The sequence below is a fragment of the Salvelinus sp. IW2-2015 genome, unplaced genomic scaffold (assembly GCF_002910315.2).
Source record: "Salvelinus sp. IW2-2015 unplaced genomic scaffold, ASM291031v2 Un_scaffold1028, whole genome shotgun sequence".
NCBI lineage: Eukaryota > Metazoa > Chordata > Actinopteri > Salmoniformes > Salmonidae > Salvelinus > Salvelinus sp. IW2-2015.
Genome location: NW_019942694.1, coordinates 301,640 through 311,290, shown reverse-complemented (window position 1 = coordinate 311,290; position 9,651 = coordinate 301,640).

Here is a 9,651-nt window from a genome sequence, read left to right as displayed (position 1 = left end):
ATATATGCCAAGTTGCACTCTCAGAATATTATAATGGACCTGCACCTTTGACTTTCTCCACTTCCGCTCTGCATTTCTGCAATTTCTCTTTAATTTATTTAGTTTATTCTTTCCAAGGGGCTCTCTGTTTGGTTGTGACTTTTTTCAACTTTACAGGAGCTATGGCATCAATGGTTGCCCTTCATTTGCTATTACAGTTATTAACTAAATCACCACAAGAGGAAGGCAGAATAGGTGGTGGAGTATTGTTCACACACTCAATAAAATCTGTAGCAACTTCAGAAGTATTGCATTCAGTATTACCCTGTGCTCTGGGCAACAAGGTAGTAAAAAAAACACAGTGATGATAAGATAAAGCTACATAAACAATAAAGGATTTGTCAATAGAAAGCCCCTTGATAATAACCAGGTCCAGTAGAAAGCCCCTTGGTAATAACCAGGTCTAGTAGAAATTACCTTGGTAATAACCAGGTCTAGAGTATGGCTGTGGTTATGGGTGGACCCAGTAGAAAGTCCCTTGGTAATAACCAGGTCCAGATTATGGCCACGGTTATGGGTGGGCGCAGTAGAAAGCCCCTTGGTAATAACCAGGTCCAGAGTATGGCTGTGGTTATGGGTGGGCCCAGTAAGAAATTCCCTTGTAATAACCAGGTCCAGAGTATGGCTGTGGTTATGGGTGGGCCCAGTAGAAAGCCCCTTGGTAATAACCAGGTCCAGGGTATGGCCGGGGTTATGGGTGGGCCCAGTAGAAAGCCCCTTGGTAAAACCAGGTCCAGAGTATGGCCACGGTTATGTGTGGGCCCAGTAGAAAGCCCCTTGGTAATAACCAGCGGCAGTAGAAAACCCCTTGGTAATAACCAGGTCCAGATTATGGCCACGGTTATGGGTGGGCCCAGTAGAAAGCCCCTTGGTAATAACCAGGTCCAGAGTATGGCCGTGGTTATGGGTGGGCGCAGTAGAAAGCCCCTTGGTAATAACCAGGTCCAGAGTACGGCTGTGTTTATGGGTGGGCCTAGCTAGAAAGCCCCTTGGTAATAACCAGGTCCAGAGTATGGCCGGGGTTATGGGTGGGCCCAGTAGAAAGCCCCTTGGTAATAACCAGGTCCAGAGTATGGCTGTGGTTATGGGTGGGCCCAGTTGTAAGCCCCTTGGTTATTGTAAAGTGGTTGTTCCACTGGATATCATAAGGTGAATGCACCAATTTGTAAGTCGCTCTGGATAAGAGCGTCAGCTAAATGACTTAAATGTAAATGTAAATGTAATAACCAGGTCCAGAGTATGGCTGTGGTTATGGGTGGGCCCAGTAAAAAGCCCTTTGGTAAAATCCAGGTCCATAGTATGGCCACGGTTATGGGTGGGCCCAGTAACATGTTGGATGAAGTCCATAGAGATCAAAATATTCATAAATTCTATCGCCTTGGAGTCAGTTTCTTTGTCAACACAAATATTAAACTAATTGTCATGGACAATAGACAATAGTTAGTGCAATAATAAAGTGCAGGAAATCTCCAAGTAAAACAGAAAGAGAACTACATTCAAATAAATTATAATCTGTATGTTTAAACACATATTGACAATTTGTGTACATTTAATTTACTTTGCATGGTTGTATTCTGTATATTGTGTGTTAAGAATAGCAGGAGGAATGTAGTCTCCCAACTCCAGCCACTGCTGCCTCCAAGTTACAGTATGTAAGTATGGTAGCCCGCAATGATGACTAATCAAGCCCTTGTCCCTGAACCCTAGCCACTGAACAACTACCTTGCCTTTTAATAGACTGGCAGGACTTCTTACAATATTACTTAAACTGATCCTTTCAAATCTACAACTATGTGGCTAGTGGGGAGGTAGACTCAACCCAGACAGAACAGTCCATTGTTAGTGTAGTGAAACGTGAAACTGAGCTGAAATCTGTCTGGATTTCCGGGGTAGAGGCTTGGGAGGCATGTTGTAGAATGCTGGTTTAAAGTTTGGTAATGTGTTTAGTTTAACTTTTTAAAAGTCTTCCACTTCAGTAACATTTTAACGCTTGACAAATGTGTGTAGAATAAGGCTGGATGTTATTTTACACATATTTTATTTTCAGGCAAAGGTCTACCCAAGCCCCCACCAAAATATGCCCTAACGCACCAGAAAACCTGTGCCACTGCTACCAAGAAGCAAAACGCTAAAACGCAGCACAGGCCACCAAGTATTACAGTGGAGGACCCTTCGCTACGTAAGCCAACCTCTTATTCTCCTCCTTGATCGATGTACAGTATTTGTGAAAAGTATTCTAATTGTACCAAGAATTGCAATTGCAAATGTTGTCCAATATTTTAATGCAGACAATCTTGAGCCTTCAAGCTCCAGGGATAGGTAATGTGGGAGATGGAGGTGTCCTTCTACCTTTTCAATCCCCTTCACCAAAACGCTTAAAGTCAGATCCTTTTCCTTTGCTGGACGCAACTATGACACTTTTTTTCACAACCATTTTAAATAATATTGAAATTAGGCCGTTTATTTGGATGTGAACACATGTAAAACTACTTTGTTTTCAGAAAAAAAAAAAAAAAGTGTCCTACATCTCCTTTAGAAGATCCGTGACCTTCTAAAGGAGTCCGGTTGAGGTATTTTGACTTCAACCTAAACAAAAGGAGGGTTTAATAAAGATGGAAGAGCAGATAATAGAGAATCAAATGTAATGTTTCATTGGTATGAGTTGAATAACATATTGCCATATCAGGAATCAAGGTAAGACCCAAGTGCAGACTGTGTGTAGTAACAATGTTTATTGTAACGGGGCAGGCAAATGACAGGTCAAGGCAGGCAGGGGTCGATAATCCAGAGTAGGGGGGCAAAGGCACCGGACGGCAGGCAGGCTCAGGTTCAGGCAGTGGTCAGGCGTGCGGGTAAAGGGTCAGGCAGTGGTCAGGCGTGCGGGTAAAGGGTCAGGACAGGCAAACGTCAAAAACCAGGCGGACGAGGAAAAGAGAGAATAGGGAAAACCAGGAGCTGAGAAAATGCTGGTAGGCTTGAACAAACAAGACAAACTGGCAACATACAGACAGAAAACACAGGTATAAATACACAGGGGATAATGGGGAAGATGGGTGACACCTGGAGAGGGGTGGAGACAAGCACAAGGACAGATGAAACAGATCAGGGTGTGACATGTCGTACTGGATGGACAAATCCTGTACATGTGTAATACATTAATTGTCCTTTTGTAAAATTACAGATATCTCAAAGCTTGGGGAGCGGGGGACATCCCGGACCGGGTGTAGAGAGCAGTGCACCAGTAAACTATTGCCATATTTGTTTCACTTATAAATTAGGTTGTGGTGTGTTGTTTGGAAAGTACATATTTTGTGTTTACAGAACCCTGACAAATGGCCTTGTGTTCTGTACAGAACCCTGACAAACGGCATTGTGTTCAATACAGAAACCTGACAACCGGCCTTGTGTTCAACAAACCAAACCCTGACAAATGGCCTTGTGTTCAATACAGAAACCTGACAACCGGCCTTGTGTTCAACAAACCAAACCCTGACAAACGGCCTCATGTCAACGATGACATTTGAAAGGAAACAAAAGGAAGAGGGTCTTTGAGAACTCCAACCTTTGCAGCATCATTATAGACACAGTTAGAAACATGACCTTCTAGATGCCATTTGAATATCTTCTCTAGCTAATATTTATTTCCCCCCCTTTTACAGCAGGTGTGAGTCTTGGCGAATCAAATACTACAGGCAGAAATATTACAGGCAATGTCAACCTGCCTGAAATGTGCAACAGACTGCAAGGGTGCAGTGGGAGGTTCACTGAGCAACGGGAATGAGGGGATGAAAGAGGTCATAAATAGTTAAAAGCATCAAAGCCTTTTTTTGGTTCACTGTATATCCATGTCTTTACTGAAGTCTGTGCTAGAAATGCATGTTGTTGTCTTGTACATCTTCTGGTGCAATAAAGGTGTTCATTGAAATGCATATCACCTTTACACGGACAGAGGTTTACACAATGCTGTTCCACAATACAGCTCTAATTGTGTTACACATCATGACAGTAGCCAACAGTAGTACAGACCCTTAGTCTGGAAGATACATGTTGTATCTTGGCTAGAATGGTATTATACATATCAGGTTTATTTTCAAGTGTGGGCAACATCAAAGGTCCTGGTTGATACACTACATGACCAAAAGTATGTGGACACCTGCTCGTCGAACATCTCATTCCAAAATCATGGGCATTAATATGGAGTTAGTCCCCCCTTTGCTGCTATAACAGCTTCCACTCTTCTGGGAAGGCTTTTCACTAGATGTTGGAACATTGCTGCAGGGACTTGCTTCCATTCAGCCACAAGAACATTAGTGAGGTCGGGCACTGTTTGGCGATTTAGGCCTGGCTCGCAGTCTGCGTTACAATTCACTCCAAATGTGTTCGATGAGGTTGAGGTCAGGGCTCTGTGCAGGCCAGTCAAGTTATTCCACACCGATCTCGACAAACCATTTCTGTAAGGACCTCCGTTGTGCATGGAGCCATTGTCATTCTAAAACAGGAAAGGGCCTTCCCCAAACTGTTGCCACAAAGTTGGAAGCACAGAATCGTCTAGAATGTCATTGTATGTGGTAGCATTAAGATTTCTCTTCACGGGAACTAAGGGGCCTAGCCCAAACCAAGAAAAACAGCCCCAGACCATTATTCCTCCTCCACCAAACTTTACAGTTGGCACTATGCATTCAGGCAGGTAGCGTTCTCCTGGCATCCTCAATCCCAGATTCATCCATCGGACTGCCAGACGGTGAAGCGTGATTCATCACTCCAGACAATGCATTTCCACTGCTCCAGAATCCAATGGCGGTGGGCTTTACACCACTCCAGCCGATGCATGGCTGTTCGGCCATGGAAACCCATTTCATGAAGTTCGTGAGGAACAGTTCTTGTGTTGACGTTGTTTCCAGAGGCAGTTTGGAATGGACAGATCATTTTTACGTGTTACACCACACGGCGGTCCCGTTCTGTGAGCTTGTGGGGACTACCACTTTGCGGCTAAACCGTTGTTGCTCCTAGACGTTTCCACTTCACAATAACAGCACTTATAGTTCACCGGGAAAGCTCTAGCAGGGCAGAAATATAAAGAAGCTTACATCACAAAATGGCAACTACCTCCATGGCTTGGTGTTTTTTTTTTTTACCTTTTACATTTAACAAGGCAAGTCAGTTAAGAACAAATTCTTATTTACAATGACAACCTAGAAACAGTGGAGTAATTGCCTTGTTCAGGGGTAGAAAGACAGACCTTTTCAGCTCGGGGATTCGATCTAGCAACCTTTCAGTTACTGGCCCAACGCTCTAACCACTAGGATACCTGCTGCCCCAAAATAATGATAATCCCTGTTGAATTCATGGATTGGTGCTAATCCCTGTTGAATTCATGGTGTGTTCTGGTCAAATCAGATCACAATGTGTCTTCAATCTCACTCCAATATTTAAATGTAGTTGATTATTAGTCGAGTATAGTTTTCAAACTGGATATTACAGAGTCGGTTAATTAAAGTTAATCTCATTGATCAACGTCTCAACCAAATATTACTCACATTTCCACATTGAATTGAGGTGGTGTGCACAGTGGGAGTAAACGTGGGTGGGGTCAGTGAATTGTTCTTTACTTCCTATGGTATGTAGATAAATGTGGCTGCATAGACCACTTCCTGTGTTTGTTTAAAGATAGGAAGCGCCAAAACACAGGAAATCGTGCAAGAGGCCCTTCTAGCCACTGGCCCTCTCCGGCTCGGCAGTCCAATTATTCTGTCCAATCTTTTTTTTTTAGCACGTATAAATATGATCTCACTGGCTGGAAACAGTCCACATCCATTACAAATGTTCTGTAAAAAGACTCCTATTATCAAAAGGCTAACAATCAACCCACATTTAAAGATGCAAATGGAGGTTTAGTTGCTAATATGTCAAAGTTTGAGTTGAATGTTGGCTGTCTGGTTCAGACATTAAATTATATATTAATCTTTTATCTTATAGATATCTTACTATCAAATGAAACTGCACAGATAAACACAGTTTTAGGTAACAATGTTTTTGCTCATGGGTTTGGGGAGGTGTGCACATTTTGTTGTACCAGAATTTCTCCCTCCTTTGCCCAGCCCTGATAGAGAGCTCCTGGCCAAGGTAACAGTTTGTATTAATATGGCGTGGCAGTGCCCTCTGCTGGCACAACAGGAGTCTGCAGAGACACTGAGCCAATCCCTAATCTTCCCTCATGCATAAATTGGTATACAGTAGGCAATATGGTGAAACTTCAACCTAGCCTATCAGAGGGCAAGGTGGAGCCATTACCAGATTGTTTATACCAATAAAATCCTCTCAGATCGCCACAAGTGCATAGGGCACAGCCCACCCCCCCATCCCTTTATCAAATGTGTAAATTATTTTTGAATAAATTAGCAAACATTTCAAAAACATTGTTTTCCCCTTGTCATTATGGGTTATTGTGTGTGGAAAAAGTCAAATTTTATATATTTATAATTCAAGCTGTAACACAACAAAATGGGGAATAAATCAAGGGTGAATACTTTGTGAAGGCTCTGTAAGAGTGGTTGAGTGGGAGTCGGTGCAGAAAGTCTCTTGAGAAGCAAGTGTGAAGAGTCAGTGAACACAGTCTCTAAGGTGCAGGTGATTGTCTGTGGTCTATTGAACAGATGTTCTGGGTAGGGCTGTGGTGGACATGGACGGTTGCTCCAGTTTAACTCCCCATAAGCGCACTTGACCCTTCTTCCCCTGGTCTGCTGACACAATCAGGTCCTCAAAAATGAGGAGAGCGCCAGGGTTGGGAGGTTATTTAAAATTAATTATCTGGCTCTGTCTCCACATCAGAAGAGTTATTTTGATGAACTGGCCAAAGCCTGTGAAATGACAGGAGACTAAGTTAATCTACCAAATAAACAAACGGTCTTGAACACTGGAATCACAAAACTAAAAAATTACACACTAAAATATCACTTTTCTCAACTCAGTCTCAACTTTTCAAAACTCAGTACTGTATTTAAATGTATGGATTGGTTTACATTTATAAACAAACCTGTCTCTATGGCGACGCAGCCTTCTCTTTTTTATGTCCCGTTCCTTTGCCCTGTCAGGGGTGTTCAACGACTTATGCCTCTGTCTTTCAGTCCAATAGCGATGTGCAGCTGCATTTTAGAAGTCAGTGTGGTGTATTAGAAATGGTTACAGTCAGTGGTGGCGACCCGTCATTCAGGTCCCCCACCTGTTTAGCATGTTATTTTGGCAGTCTAGAAGTTTTAATACGTGTCACATATCAGTTTGCAAACAATGTAAACAATGTAAAAAAACAATGAGTTCATAAAGCCGCATACAAACTTAGTCTCTTTTTTGCTTTCTTGAGTAAGGCAGCTCCAAAATGGAGGTGTTTCAGCCCAGCTCAGTGCTTTATGTGGTGGTGGGGCAGCCAGCGGAAAATACAGAGCGTAGGGGTTGGTAATGTTCTCTACTTGCGCCATGAATGGCTCAGTGTTCTGTCACTCATGGGGACATTACGTCACCGCAAAATCTACGGGTAGAGCTTGAAAATTGAAGTCCCTTGGATGATGCCATGGAGTTACATTTTAAGTGCCCATACAAGAAAGCTCAAAGTCATTGGCCACAGATAAAAGGAAGTCAAATCAGGTTATATCTACCGTAGCTTTAATTGGACTGATCATGTCAACATCATACTTTCAAAATCTTAGCTAGCAGTCATCCTCATGAATCAAGTAGACAATCTACTGGCAAATCCTTTTCCATCCTTGTCATATGAAGAGAATAATGAAGATTAATTATAGATCAAATGTATCGGTGCTCATCGGCCATTGGACATAAACATTACACAACAAGTTAGAAATGGCAAATTAAACAATAAGTGGTTTAAAAGGAATCAGTGGCTAACTGCAAGCATTGCAAAGCAATCACCTGCCTGCTATTCAGTGGAGTGGATGTGTGGTCCAGGTCTGGGTTTAAGGGTCTCTTTTCCAATCTCAAAAGGATAAACATTCAACATTGGCCATGCTGTCAATCCAGCATGACTCCTCTTCAAAAAAAATGGAAACTCAGAACTGGGAAATCTCAGACAGTGAGTTCAAGACAACTGGGAACTACAAAAATAACGAGCTCTGACTGGGAAAAAAAGTTTTGAACGGTCATCTAACTAGGAATTGCAAGTCGGGATCTCTGGTCTCTTTCTAGAGCTCTGACCTGAAGACCACTGATGTCATCATGATTCAACCTTGTTTTTTTCCCCAGTTCCCAGTTGTCTTGAAAGCAGCATAAATCCAGAGAATAACAGAGTTTGATGACCAAATATGCCCACGAAGAACCGTCGCGCCACCTTCCTGTTCAAGTGAGCACAGCACAACAAGTCCAGTCATGCTGCATAAATGTTTGTAATATGCCAGAAAGATATGCACACTTTAGCTACGAAAATAATACTAAGTGTACCTTGTGTAGGAAGCTATTAGTAGCCAATGTGCCTCACCCTAATAATTTGGCCCCTTTTCCCCTCATAATTTAGCCTACTGTTCTGACTTGGTATTTGGTATTTTATTAGGATCCCTATTAGCTGTTGAAAAAGCAGCAGCTAATATTCCTGGTGTCCTCAAAAAACATGAAACATTACATTTTTAAGGCACATGTAGCCTACAGAACATATCAATACAAACACACAAACTATCTAGGTCAAATAGGGGAGAGGCGTTGTGCCATGAGCTTTTACTTGATTTGTTTCTTGAAACCAGGTTTGCTGTTTATTGGAGCAATATGAAATGGAATAATTGCTCTATATAATACTGTACGCTTTCTGGAATTTGTTCTGGATTTGGGGACTGTGAAAAGACCCCTGGTGGTATGTCTGGTGGGGTAAGTGTGTGTGTGCGTCAGAGCTGTGTGTAAATTGACTATGCAAACAATTTGGGACTTTCAACACATTGTTTCTTATTTAAAGAAGTGATGCGGTCAGTTTATCATCAACTCTTAGTCAAGAGACTGGCATGAATAGTATTTATATCAGCCTTCTGTTTACAATGAAGAGCAAGATATCCCGCTCTGTTCTGGGCCAGCTGCAGCTTAACTAGGTATTTCCTTGCAGCACGACAGGACAATAATCAAGATTAGACAAAACTAGAGCCTGCAGAACTTGCTTTTTGGTGTGTGGTGTCAAAAAAAAGAGCATCTCTTAATTACGGACATATCTCTCCCCATCTTTACAACCATTGAATCCATATGTTTTGACCGTGACAGTTTAAAATCTAAGGTAACGCCAAGTAATTTAGTCTCCTCAACTTGTTCAACATCCACAACATTCATATCCAGATTCAGCTGAGATCTAGAACTTAGGGAATGATTTACACCAAATACAATGCTCTTAGTTTTAGAGATGTTCAGGACCAGTTTATCTACTGGCAACCCATTTCAAAACAGACTGCAACTCTTTGTTAAGGGTTTCAGTGACTTCACTAGCTGTGGTTGCTGATGCGTACAGTTAAAGTCAGAAGTTTACATACACCTTAGCCAAATACATTTAAACTCAGTTTTTCACAATTCCTGACATGTAATCCTGGTAAAAATTCCCTGTTTTAGGTCAGTTAGGATCACCACTTTATTTTAAGA